This window comes from Stylophora pistillata, chromosome 1 (genome assembly GCF_964205215.1).
Source record: "Stylophora pistillata chromosome 1, jaStyPist1.2, whole genome shotgun sequence".
Classification (NCBI taxonomy): domain Eukaryota; kingdom Metazoa; phylum Cnidaria; class Anthozoa; order Scleractinia; family Pocilloporidae; genus Stylophora; species Stylophora pistillata.
The window spans coordinates 50,984,341-50,997,270 of NC_142519.1; the positions used below are offsets into that span (position 1 = coordinate 50,984,341).

The following is a 12,930-nucleotide window of genomic DNA, read 5'->3' on the forward strand; positions in this document are numbered from 1 at the left end:
TGTTTTTGAGAGAAATTGTCTATGATTCCATGTAAGGGTAATCTAATAAATGATATTCATGAAGTAAATCAATTTTAATTGCAGCAGTTTCATATCTCGAAAAAAAAGAATAACTTGCTACAATATTTTAATGATTTTGTGTTTAATTACTGCGCAGTTTACAGGTTGCTCTGAGCGTCGTTTATTCGTATCATTAACGAAAAGAGAAGTAAATGTAAAATAAAACGATCTCCATAACAGGCTTAGTGTGAAAAATTGTATTTCCTGTCGGGGCCCCGAAGGCGCTACTTTGTACTTCCGGCGGATGTTTTTCGCTTATTTAATGTGTTCCTCCGTTTCCGGGGCCAAAGTGCTAAATAAACGTGCGTGCGATTTGCCACATTCAATGTTCAATGTCTGGCAAAATGTGTGGCGCAAAGCATTGGTGAAGATCAGTAACAGCAGCTTAAATTACTTGAAGATATCTGAAGTTTTCCCAAAGGTCTTCCTTTTAAACAGTTGAAAATAACAACACAATGAAAGTGTGTTCCTTGGATTTTATTAAGCAATTTTTCAATTGTTTCATGTACCAAGGAGTGGGAAAGGTTCCGTTCAAGATCCCTGACCTGCAAATCAAGCCTGTAGAAGCAAATCAAGTTTGTAGAACTCAGATGCATGCTGATTACTTCACCCGTGAATGCCAAGAGGTAATGAACATGCAACTTCTTCTTGCCACATTATCTCCACTACTATCAGAAAACAGGTAGAGGGAATAACTTAACTAATGGATGAAAACACTTTGCTGATTTACAAGAATATTTAAAGCAGCTGAAAAGGAGAAGTTAAATCATTCTCTGGAGTTTCAAAGTTAATATTACAAAGACATTGAAAGCGATTGAAAGCTATCTACAGCAACAAGTTACAAATCAGCAACTAAAGGATTTAGGGAGCAGGTTTTATTTGGAGCTGCAAACTGTTTAACATGCTTGGATGGCCTATGATTCTTTTCTTGAATGTTACTGTTTCTATGTCATTAGCTGAAAAAACTTCCGTGGAAAGATCTCAGGAAGCAAACAGAGGAAAAACAGAAGCATATCCAGTTTTACTTTTAAGTTAGAAAGAACCAAATCAAGAGGATGGCATGATTTTCTTAGCAATAAGGCTTTTTACAAGTTCTTTCTTTCACATGTTTTATTTTTTTCTTAATGAGGTTGTCCACAGTTCATTTGAAGTTTTATCTGTTCTTCTGTAACCTCTCTATAATCCTTTCCATGACACGCCTGGCTTCCCACACGGTCATAGTGCTGGGGTGTAATCTTCACCAACCTGTACAAAAATCAAGCAGGAAGCTTTCTTAAAATGTCTTACAATAGTCATTCAAGAGGTTCATAGGTTCTCCTGAGGTTTCCAAAAGGTCTCTTATGCATTCCAGGCTTAATTGATTCTATCCACTGTTCTGATGCACTCCTGTGTCAAGTTTACTGCAATAATGCTACATCTTGTTGTTCATGTAGTAAGCTGAACTATGATTGGTCTATTGGAGGCCAGACACATTCACCACAGCATAATTGAAAGTTTTTTACTTCATTATTATACAAAACAGACAGAATTCATGTTGCAGTGTGACTTTTCAATCATAGATCACAGAAGATGTAAAATTGTGGTAAGAACATTCAGTTACACTCAGCAGTGCCAAGTGCGCCTCTCTTTGTTCCTACCACTATTTTGACTTCATCTGTCACCAAAAACAGAACAGATGCATGGCGACATGGAATCTAATTGTTAAACAGACTGACACCACAGCAGAAGGTCTTCTTCATGGTGCAATAAGTGAGCCACCATAAAAAAAAAGCTTGATGCATGATTAATAAAGTCATCTTGCTTGATACTGTTGTAACAGGTCTTGTACCTTAGAGAAACATGACACCTGACCTAAAAAATGGGCAAAAAAGAAACTAGATCCTCCTAGTGGGTCTTGATGAAAACAAAGATAACATCATCAATTGCCGGAGATCACAGTTGACCAAGATTTAGTTGAATTTGTTTTTGTTGCACTCGTGACAACATTTCACAGATCAGTCACAAAGGGTTATTATGTAAACACCCCAAAACAATACACTCAAGAAACCCTTGAGTACCACTAACCTTACTGGTCAACCTTTCTGTCTGTACAGGTCCGAACGTAGCTCTTGGTGGTCAAAACAAACTCATTGTACTACACTCACTCAAGCTTGTGATCCAAACAAGTTGATAGATGCAGTTGTACAACCTAATGGTTGATAAAATAATAATTATGGTGAAGTAAATTTCAATTGACCTGCGGATAAAAATCAAGCAAGGGTATAATCCTTGCAGTTGTATTGGAGTTTTAAGAATTGCTGAAAAGAAGCCTGGAAAAACCTCAGACTGATGGGATTTAATCCCATGGCTCCCAGGTACTATTTGGCCCTACTGCCAACTGAGCTATGAAGCCACACATTTCGAGGTTTCCTTCCCATGGAGTTATCTGCTCTCAGTATGATGCTTCGGTGATCCTACACAATGAAAAGTTCTTTTTTTTGCTGTCAGTGATGTCAGTAGTTTAGCTTGTTACCAGTCCTCTAGTTGCTTAGCTTCAGTACCCCCTCATCACAAAGAAAAATGGTGTACCCAAGAATCTGGCAAAGACATCCGTCAATCTCCTAGTATGTTAGCAAAATCTGGGACAGTTGGGAAACAGTGAAATTGCTGATTGGCTTGGATTTTCCCAGCATGATTATGAAAACAGGGCTTAATCAATGTTGTGCTATTACTATATAACCTATAGATACAGAAATTTTGTGCTGTAAGTAAAGGGAATAGGTAGGTAATGTCTCACCTGGTTGTCTTTGACAGTCAGGTAGTGTCCAGACCTCTCCAAATGAGCCACCTACTCATCAGAACAGTAACGTGGGAGGGATGGGTGGGTGGGTAGGTAGGATTTACAGATTTAATGGTCAGTGTCTGAAGTACTTCAAATTAGATCACTGCATTAGTTTGGGGAACAAATGCCATTTCTCACCACTCTTCATTTTGGTAGGACATTCTGTACTCAAAGTACTTGTACACGAGTTGGCAGCATCAAAAGAGAACCTGTTGTGGCCAAACATAATTTTACACTATCCAAATTGCTGATGTAATTTTCAAACACACATGAATCTGTTGAAGTCAGTGCTATGTCGTGCAAAGTTGAACCTTTCCATGATCCTGGTAAGTTGCTGTCTCACATTATCAGCCGATTTGAGAGAATGATGTCGGATAAAATTATCATAACACCACTGTGTATCTTCATGGTCTAAAAATAAGGATAAAAAAGTTTTGTTTGAAATAGCCTGGGACATCTTTGGGCTTTGACTGTGTCAAGCCAGCCTACAAATAGCAAAGTACCCTTTCCAAGGCTGGCAAATCTGACAACCAAAAATGAGCCCCCTTTCTTGGTCCTTGTAAACCCTGATTAGATCAGCAGAAGTATAAGAAGACATCATGGCTAAACTTGCCCAAAACTACCACAAAATCCCTGGAGACTGCAGAAAGAAAACTGCTTCAACTTCTGCACTAGAGCTCAAACAAAGAGTTACCCGTACATTATACTGGTAAAATTAATGCAATGTTACTCATGAACCTGAATTGTCAGATTATCTGGAAATAAGTTTAATCCTTTGACTCCCACGAGTGACCAAGACAGAATTTCTCGGCTTACAACTTCAATACAATAACAAGCAGACAAGTGATGAGAATAGAGAATCCAATGAGTTGATCCAATACCAAATTCTCCAAACTAACATTACAAGAATTGTGTGGCAGACAGTGAGAAGAATTATAAATGAGATCTTGGCAATGAAAGGTTTAAATTGAAATCTTCCCCAAGGAGAAAAAAAACCAAGGTTCCATAATGTATAGAAAGGACTAAGAGGACAAGATTAGTAGGTGGTTGTTTTAGTTAACAATGTACAAACAACAACATGAGAAAGCTTGGCATACATTGTAAGTACAGGTTACAAGTCAAACTCACTTTGTTTGTATGGATGGTAAACATTGAGTAAGGTCAGGTGGTCTCCATCAATGTGAGCAAATTTCATCTTAGCTTCATCAGCTGCCTTCTTAGCTTCATCTGGTCTAATAAACACCTGAGGAACTAACAGACAGAGCCAGGATCATTGATAAGTTATAATGATAACAATTTATCAAAAAGTACTTTTAAATAAATTAACAGGTTGACTTGATATCTGTGTACCTGATAACATGGCAGTAATGGAGAGCATTTCATTAGAACAGTTATGGTCAAAACTGGCAATCACCATCTTGGCAAGTTGAGGGTCAAGTGGAAACTCTGCCATCATGGAGCCCAGTGATGTGAGTGTCTCCTGGCACTGGGATGGTTCAGCAGTTCAAGTGCTCTCATCAAAGTTTCTGGTGCTATCAAACTGACAAAAAAAGAATGAAATCTTAGCTTTCTTTGTTTGGTTTGTACACAACCTTTTACTTGCAAGACTTTGAGCTATTCCTTAGAAAATGACACTTCTGGGAATCACCACAAATCAAGGGCTAATACACATGTACCAGCTTGCTCACAAGCACTGAACCTACCAGGAGGATCCATGAAGTCAAAATGCACCAAGTCGTCGATGCCCAACTTCTTCAACTGTAGTACCACAGTACCAAGGTTGGACCTCAGGATTTCAGGGTAGGTATTGTCTTGCATTTCAGTTTGATAAGCTTTCTCTGTGTACAATCTGAAACACTTGCCAGGACGTGTACGACCAGCACGGCCAGCTCTTTGCTGTGAACTGACTTTTGATATAGCAGAAACTAACACTGACTCTACATGGATACGGGGATTGTACACCTATTATAGACAAACCAAAAACAAAATGAGTTTATACTCAGTCAACCTTGATAAGGAACAATAAAATAATTATATGCAGAATTAGAAAGATGTACATTTTTGAGCTTTGTAAGAAAAAGCGATTGATATTTTTTGATCTTGTCACAAACATGGGACAGAGAAAAAGTTCCAAGACCCCTCGAGGAATTACATCTGCACACTGCATCCAATGGTGTTGGATTCCTTAAGGGAACTCAGAACGTTTTCTTTGTCCCATGCTTGTTCAGAGACAAGAAAAACAGTAAAATACTTTGCGAAAAGTAGACAGTGATCAAATACTGAAGTAAGACAGACCTTCTGCTTGGAAAATCCAGGATCTATAACAAACACCACATCATCAATGGTAAGAGATGTTTCAGCAATGTTGGTGGACACCACACACTTGCGCCTAATGGCACCATTAGGGCGTTTTGCTGGAGGAGCGTAAAAGATGTGCTGCTGCTGTTGCGGAGGAAGAGTTGAATACAGAGGGATGCAGCGGAGCTCGCCTCCTTCAGGTCCCAGGTTATCAAATTCCTTCTTCAGTCTCTTACATGCCTCTTCAATTTCCTGAATGGAGAGAATAAAGTCTAATGCTGAAAGGCTACTTTTAACTTAGTTTAACTTTGTTTAAAATATATACAAACTGCAAAAAATTAATACAATACTCGTACTTGTTGCAAAATGTCATTCAGGAATGAATGGTCCTTCAAAGCTAGGGTTAAATAGCACTTTAAGTTCTAGTTTAAAAAAGTGGCAACTAAAAGTCATCTACTTGCACCACTTTTGCCAATTACACACCAAAAGCTGATAAAGGATTTTTTTCTTAATTTCAGACCTACATGTAATGTTAATCAACTCTGCAGTCATTCTAATCAAAGAATTTTTGAAAGTAAATGCAATTTAGATGTTGAAATTTGAGCACCTTTAACCCACTACATCCTTACATCGGCATTGTTTTTCTCTTATACATTTCCTAAGGTGCTGACATGGAGAATTTTTTCTGAACAATCAAGAGCTTTCTTAGTTGTGGTCATTTTAAATATTCTCATGACCTTAACTGTTTGATTCAGGGGTGACGTTGTTGAGAGAATTAGATGTTTATCACTCTTAGGAGTTTAATTAACTCTTTAACTCCCACGAGTGACCAAGACAGAATTTCTCCTTACAATGACAATACAATATCAAGAAGACAAGCGATGAGAATAAAGAAAATATATCAATCAGGGGATTATTACCGTAATTTCCGGATGTTTACCCACGGGTAATCTGTCCATTTTTCCTTTAACACACGCCACTGCGGGTAATAGGGAGGTGCGGGTTATGTGACAGTTTTGAAATCTACTTGTGGTTGAATTGAAAAAAATTCTCACCTACCTGCATTTCCACCTCTCAGGTGAATTTTATTGTATTAAAAGTGCCACAAAGCAGCATGGAAATATGATGCCCAATCAAGTTTATTTCACGCACAATTAGTTGCATGCCGAAGAAGTTACTATCTGCATGCGTGTTAACAAAACCTTGATGGTGACAAAAATAAACCAAGGATAACTGGCGCATCAGTGACAAATTTCCAGTCAACACTAGCTTGAGCTGAAGAGAATTTTCCTGCTTTTGGGACTTGTTAAGCCCAGTAGAACCAGAGATATCGATTTTTTTGAGAAATCAACAAATCAACATGGCGCTGAGTGATCGTTCACACAAAATGTGGCCATGAATTTGCATTCTGTCAAGTAGTTTTGTACAAATTTCCTTAGCTTTTAAGGTGTTGGTTATCCACCAGTGCGGGTAGTCTGTTGACTTTTTTGTTCATTGTATGCAATAATTGGCCATGCAGGTAAACAGCTGGAAATCACGGTAATTGATCAGATACCAAATTCTCCTAAATGACATCATAAGAATTGTACGACAGACAGTAGAGAGAGTTACCAATGATATCTTGGGAGTCAAAGGGTTTTTAAGGATTAAACAAAACATGCCTATTTAAACTCAACAGTGCATCAAGAACTTTGAACACACACCTCTTGCCCAGTAAGAAACAACAAAATGTCACCCTCCACTTCCTCACACATGCGAATCTGTACCACTGTTCTAATGGCTGCCTCCAAGTAGTCTCGTTCAGGTTCAGGAGTGTAAAAGATCTCTACAGGATGTGTTCGTCCAGGGATTGTCATGAGTGGACATTCATCAAAATATTCCTGAAATTCCTCAGCATCTAAGGTGGCACTCATGATTATGATCTTAAGGTCATGTCTCTGTCGCACAACCTGTGGAAAACCGACGCATTTTATACAACTCCTGTAAGTTTCAGGTGTAACAGTGGACCAATGCACTGTCACCTGCACGTGTACAATCAGCATCATTATTACAAGGCACAACGGTCTGATTATTTAAACAAATTTTAGCCATTGTTGAACAAAACTGCATTCTACATTATCTTCAATTTAGCACCAAACCATTTATCTGAACAAAGGGGGTAAGTTTCTAAAGAAACTGTGGTGCCGCATTGGTGGGGGGAATAATGTAATTTGGTAATATCAACTAAGTTGAAATGTAAATTAGCCACGGCAAAGAGTTAAAAAGCTGACATTTCCAGTGTTAGCCCTTTGTCAGAGTGAATGACAAAGGGCTAATCCTGAAACATCAGTTTTCTAACTCTTTACGGTGGCCAATTTACATTTCAACTTAGTTTATATTACCAAAATTAATTACCTATTTGTCGGAACATGTATTTTTGTGAACAGTGTCAAGAGGGTCAAAAGCACACAGTGGAAAGAACATTTACCTGTATTTAGTTAAGTTGATCCATTTGAAGGGAAACCCAAGGCCCACTGATTGACTAAAAACATGTTTTTGGTTGGACCTTATACAAATAACCGACCCTTTGTGTTTGATATTCAGTTCGACAACTGAATATCAACATGCCACGGAGGATGCCAGTTTCAGTGCACAAGAAAGGCTGGATAGACGAAAAGGGTAAGTGTTATCTCCATATTGTTTATTCGGAGAAGGAACTTTTCGAGTGAGCGACACAAACACGATTCCAGGAATTTGAAATGTCATTCCAGCGATTGTTTTGTAGTCATGGATATCATGTTACCGAACATGTGCTTTTAGGAACGTATGCAAATTTCCATTTGTTTGCTTTTGCAGTAAATGTTTGCTTTTGTTGTTAATCTTTTGAAGTTGATCAGTATTCTAAAAAAAGTATTTCTTTTTAATTCAAGGGAATAAAGGATTGGATTACATGCAATCTTCGCTACATATCAGAATAAAAAGCCCTGCTCGTGTGGGATTAGTTTCGTGGTCATCTGACGGAGGACGTATAAGAAAGAGTTCTTTCAGAACTACCACAACGGCTCTTTTCAGAGCCACCCTAGTTCTTTTTATAACCACCAGATCTAAAAAAGTTAATGACCAACAATTAGTGTTCTTCTCACATTTTTGTAACTGAAAGTTCAGTTAAAAATTGTGATCTCAACATTTTGTTGCACGAAAATACTCGGTTATAAGACGCACCCCAAGTTTTGAGCAGATTTTGATCAAACAAGCATATTTTCTTGTAAAAAATGGTGCGCCTTATAAGTGAATAAATACGGTAACAAGGAAATATCAAGCAGCTAGAGGTAAGAATTAACAATCAGATCTTGAGAGTTACAGAGTTAAGGATGAAATCAACTTTGTCTTCCTTACTTCAATATAGTGCAAGGACTAGTGCAATCTTCAAATCGGATTGTGTACCCAACCTCCTGACCTATGGTGACATCCAATTCGTCAGCTACAGGCTGAGCAACACTCATGGCAGCAACCCTCCTGGGCTGCATACAAGCCACACACTTGTGTTTGTCAATGCGTGTTTCAAGACACCACTGTGGAATCTAGAAAAGTAAAAAAGTTTGTCAAAATTGTTTTTCTTTTTTCACTACAAACTGCACTTAATGCAAAACAATGCAACATACAAGACAATACACAGACTAGGAATAATTGGTCTTGGGTGTATTATCTGCCTGTAATCGTGAGAAACAAGTTGATCCTAATGATTACCATTTCATAGTATTAAAATAAAGTGTCTGTTACACTGCCAAGGCAGGGCTGGACACTAATGGTAGCCCACTAGCCACAGACTAGTAGAAATTCAGTTTTGGGTGGTGGTTTTGGGTTTCCACCAGCCAGTTTGGCTAGTAAACGAACTGACATCTTAGATGCTACATTGTTGTAACATCTAAGATGTCACCAGCCACTTGGCTAGTAAGTTGAAAAGTTAGTGTTGAGCCCTGCAAAGAGAGAGTGGAACTGTATAGAATAGAAAAAAAAAAAAAAAAAAATTTGCCTGAGAGGAAATGGTGATTGGGTGCTCTTCAATCCAAAAATCTGAACAGACTTACTTTGTTTGTATGCATGGTAAACATTTAGTTTACAACAAACAACAGTTGAGACCCTACTATATTTAAAAGGAACATGGAATAAAAATCTGTTAAAATGTAATTAATTAATTAATTTTAATTAATTTAATAACTTCTAGAGCACTATTTTCATTCAATGATCAACAGCGCTTAACAACTTAGAATACTACAGTAAATTCAAATTTATAAAACTAATTACATGTACTTTAATATTAACAATGTATGTTAAAAATAAGAATAATTAGCAATTATTCACCTCAGTGTCGGTGGTTAGTGGTGGATATTTACCTCGCCGCTTTGCGGCTCGGTAAATATCCACCACCGACACTGAGGTGAATAGTTGTTTTAGTATATACTAAAACAGTGAGATAATATACACCACCAAAAATTGATTTTAATTCTTACGATTCCAACATTTCAACATTTTCCCGCGCGTAACGATCCAACGTGGCTCGAATCGCGGTAAGTGATTTTTTGCTGCAAAAACTGCCGTCTCGTTTTTTCGCTGACAGATAAAATTTCTGAAGACATTTTGTTTAGCTCTGGTGGCGACATTTCTTCAAATGGTGTTGCAAACTCTTTCTGAATTTGAAACCATTCTGTAAAAAATACCATTCAACTTTGATTTTCCGGTAAACAAGTGAGGTTACGCAAGATTAATTTGCATTTGTAAACAAAACCTTTTCCACTGGTTTTTATCGATAAACTCCCGGTTACCATTACCTTTAAACACAGCCAAACTAAATTTAGTCACTTTCTCTCTGTTTTCAGGGACTGCTTCGTTGTTATTTGAGTGATTTATTCGCTTGTCATGGATGCAAACCGGCACGCCACTTTTTCTCGAGTTGCTCGGAGGTAAATAGCAAAGGATATTCGGAGTTTGACTAGCCAATCAGAGAGCGCCTTCAACGCTATCAACTGTTTTAGTATATACTAATAAAGAATATCCATAATAAGGATCTTAATTAGGAATAAGGATCTTAATAAGGAACTGAATTAGTAAAACTAATAAAAGTAATTGTTAGACAGGGTACTTTGAGAAAGCTGCACGAAATAAATAAGTTTTCAGCTTACATTTAAAAATGGAAAATGATTGAATATCACGTAATTCAGCTGTCCCCCAACGTGGCAAGCATTTTCCCCTTAGGAGGGTCAAGTAATAAATTTTGATTTGATCTAAGATTATATACAGACCTTGGCTTGATGTTAATTAGTTCACTTCCATCAATTAGCTTCAAACAGTCGCTCAACTGGAATTTGTACCAACAGTAACTAGCATCTACATGTAGGAGGCATCCGTTACGCCCAACTGAAGCCCGAATTCTTCCAAATATTTACTGTCTCTAATTCCAGGAATTTCCCCAACAAGAGCTCATCTGATCAAGGGTGCAATTTAACCCAACTTCTAATAAACTACCGAGATAATTTAGTGTTATTAAATTGGTTGATAATGTAAAATGCTCACTGTAAAGGGTTTCAAGTGTTTGCCCTTTGTCAAAGCAAACAAATACTACATGTAACTATTACCTGGGTTGTTTTACCAGATCCAGTCTCTCCAACAAGAACAAAAGCTTGTTTTTCCTTCATGGTTTCCATGAATTTTTCTCCGTATTCCCATACTGGTAGCTCGATTCTCTTCTTAAGAATGTCAAAATATTTGTCTGAGAATAGCTTCCCACTGAAAGGATTGATCTTTCCACGAAGATTGCTTAGATTACTACCAACAGAAAAGAGACCAAAATGCATCAGGAGGTGGGTCTATACTTCTGAGAGTGGGTCATTGAAAATTTTCTTTTGAATCATTCTAGATTTAAGGGGTGGGTAGGTTTATGGTATCCAAACATTTATCCCTGGTAGGGCTTGACACTAACTTTTCAACTTACTAGCCAAGTGACTAGTGACATCTTAGATGTTTTGATAATTTCAGTATGTTTACTGCCAAACTGGCAAGTGGAAATCAAAAACCACTTTTCAAAACTGAATTTCTACTGTAGTCTGTGGCTAGTGGGCTACCATTGGTATCAAGCCCTGTCCTGGTACCAACTCGCCTGCACCAACCTTTGTACTTATAAATTCACTTCAATAAGCTCATTTTTAAGTTTAGGTTTGATGTTTTATGGAATGACAATGACATTATTAAAGATTCTACAATTTTTTGTTAGCCTTACACCATTGCAATACAATAACAAAATCACTAAGATGCTATGGACAGTTTACATCACCTTTTTGACACTTACATACACGTATTATGAGTCAGCAATGTGGATTTGTTTTGTAAGGAACTTTTATTTTGTTTATATAATTTATTATAGTTTCTTGTGTATTTTATATAATTATTAAGCCAGAGAATCAAAGCAATTGTTCAGGGATTTGGATCTCAGCATCTAAGTGTTCCTATGTTTAAAGCAGTATGCTGGTTGCCTAACACTTTGGTTTGTAAATGACTATAAATAAATGAAAATCATACATATGAACTAAGGAATAATTTAAGGATAAGAGAAGGAACTTCACAGTGATGAACACTACTTATAAGGCAATGGAAAAGTAAATTTAAGGAAACATAATTCCAGGCTACCAGATGCAGCAAGTGCCTGTGAAAACCAAGTGACTGACATCCACCTCTACAACATCCTACCAATAAAACAGCTGAAGATCAAGTAAATTGACACAAAACACTTGCCTCAGGAAGAAAGGGAAGGGTAGCAGCCACTCACAAGTATGTGTTACACAAAGCCACAGAAACAATTACCCATCCAAGGCAAGTAAAACGCTCCAACAGCACTTGCATAGGCATGTTATCTCTCCGTGTCTCACCTAACTATCGGCTGAATTACTGGAAGTTTCTTGTGACATTCTGACTGTAAAATAATTCCTTATCTACATGTTGATTTTTTTTTTAAATTTTTGTTTTTGTCTTAAAGCAAAGAATTTTAACCTGTTAATCCAGTGAAAGCCTCAACGTATGAATTTAATCGACCTAACGTGAGTTTTCAGACTAGAGTTAATAAAACCACGAGAGGGGAATTCGATGTCTTAGGTGTTCTCTATCGCGCGAATAGTAATCAATTCGGAAACAAATTTAGACAGCAATTCAAGAAAATCGTTTCCAATATTTCGTAGCCTTAAGAATATATAACACAAGGGAACCTCCTGCAAGTCAATTATGATTTCGAGAATTGGAAAATACCGTCTTGCATAATAATTTCACAGCTGTGCAGATTCGAGAAACGGCCACAATTGAACCAGATAAGCTGTGATTCAAATATTTCCAGAGCACTGCCTTCCTGAGGAAGACTGTAATCGAAGAGATAGATTTATTTAAGTCTCTGTACCACAACCAGCTGCAGATTAATTTAAGCTCGGCGATAATCAAAACTGAAAAGCTGTCCTTTGCATATGTATCACAGACTACCTCAACTCCTCCTTAATCCTTTTCGCGGTAGTTAACGAGTTGGATGAGTTCCCATCGACATCTAACCTCCTTTTCGACATCTTGCAGGGACATCAAAGTCAAATATTCCTATAAACGTTCTCTAACTGTTATATTAACACAAGCGCCACTAAGATTTCCATCGAATTTTGCCGGCTAAGGAATGCAGAAGACACGCGTTCTGATCTCTTTATCCCACAAGTCTCCGCGATCATAAAAGAGACTAAATATGGTAA

At 37.5% G+C, this 12,930-nt stretch overlaps 1 pseudogene across 1 annotated transcript; it reads right to left on the reverse strand.

Annotated features, from left to right (window-relative positions):
* Positions 1-522: 522 nt before the first annotated feature.
* LOC148742975 (putative pre-mRNA-splicing factor ATP-dependent RNA helicase PRP1) lies at positions 523-12,872 on the reverse strand (annotated as a pseudogene). Its single transcript, XR_015996784.1, has 10 exons — positions 12,677-12,872; positions 10,792-10,981; positions 8,555-8,739; positions 6,883-7,249; positions 5,177-5,431; positions 4,585-4,843; positions 4,232-4,413; positions 4,010-4,132; positions 2,125-3,292; positions 523-1,305 (listed from the first exon to the last, which is right to left on the reverse strand). The product of XR_015996784.1 is annotated as a putative pre-mRNA-splicing factor ATP-dependent RNA helicase PRP1 (transcript).
* Between the last annotated feature and the right edge of the window lie 58 nt (positions 12,873-12,930).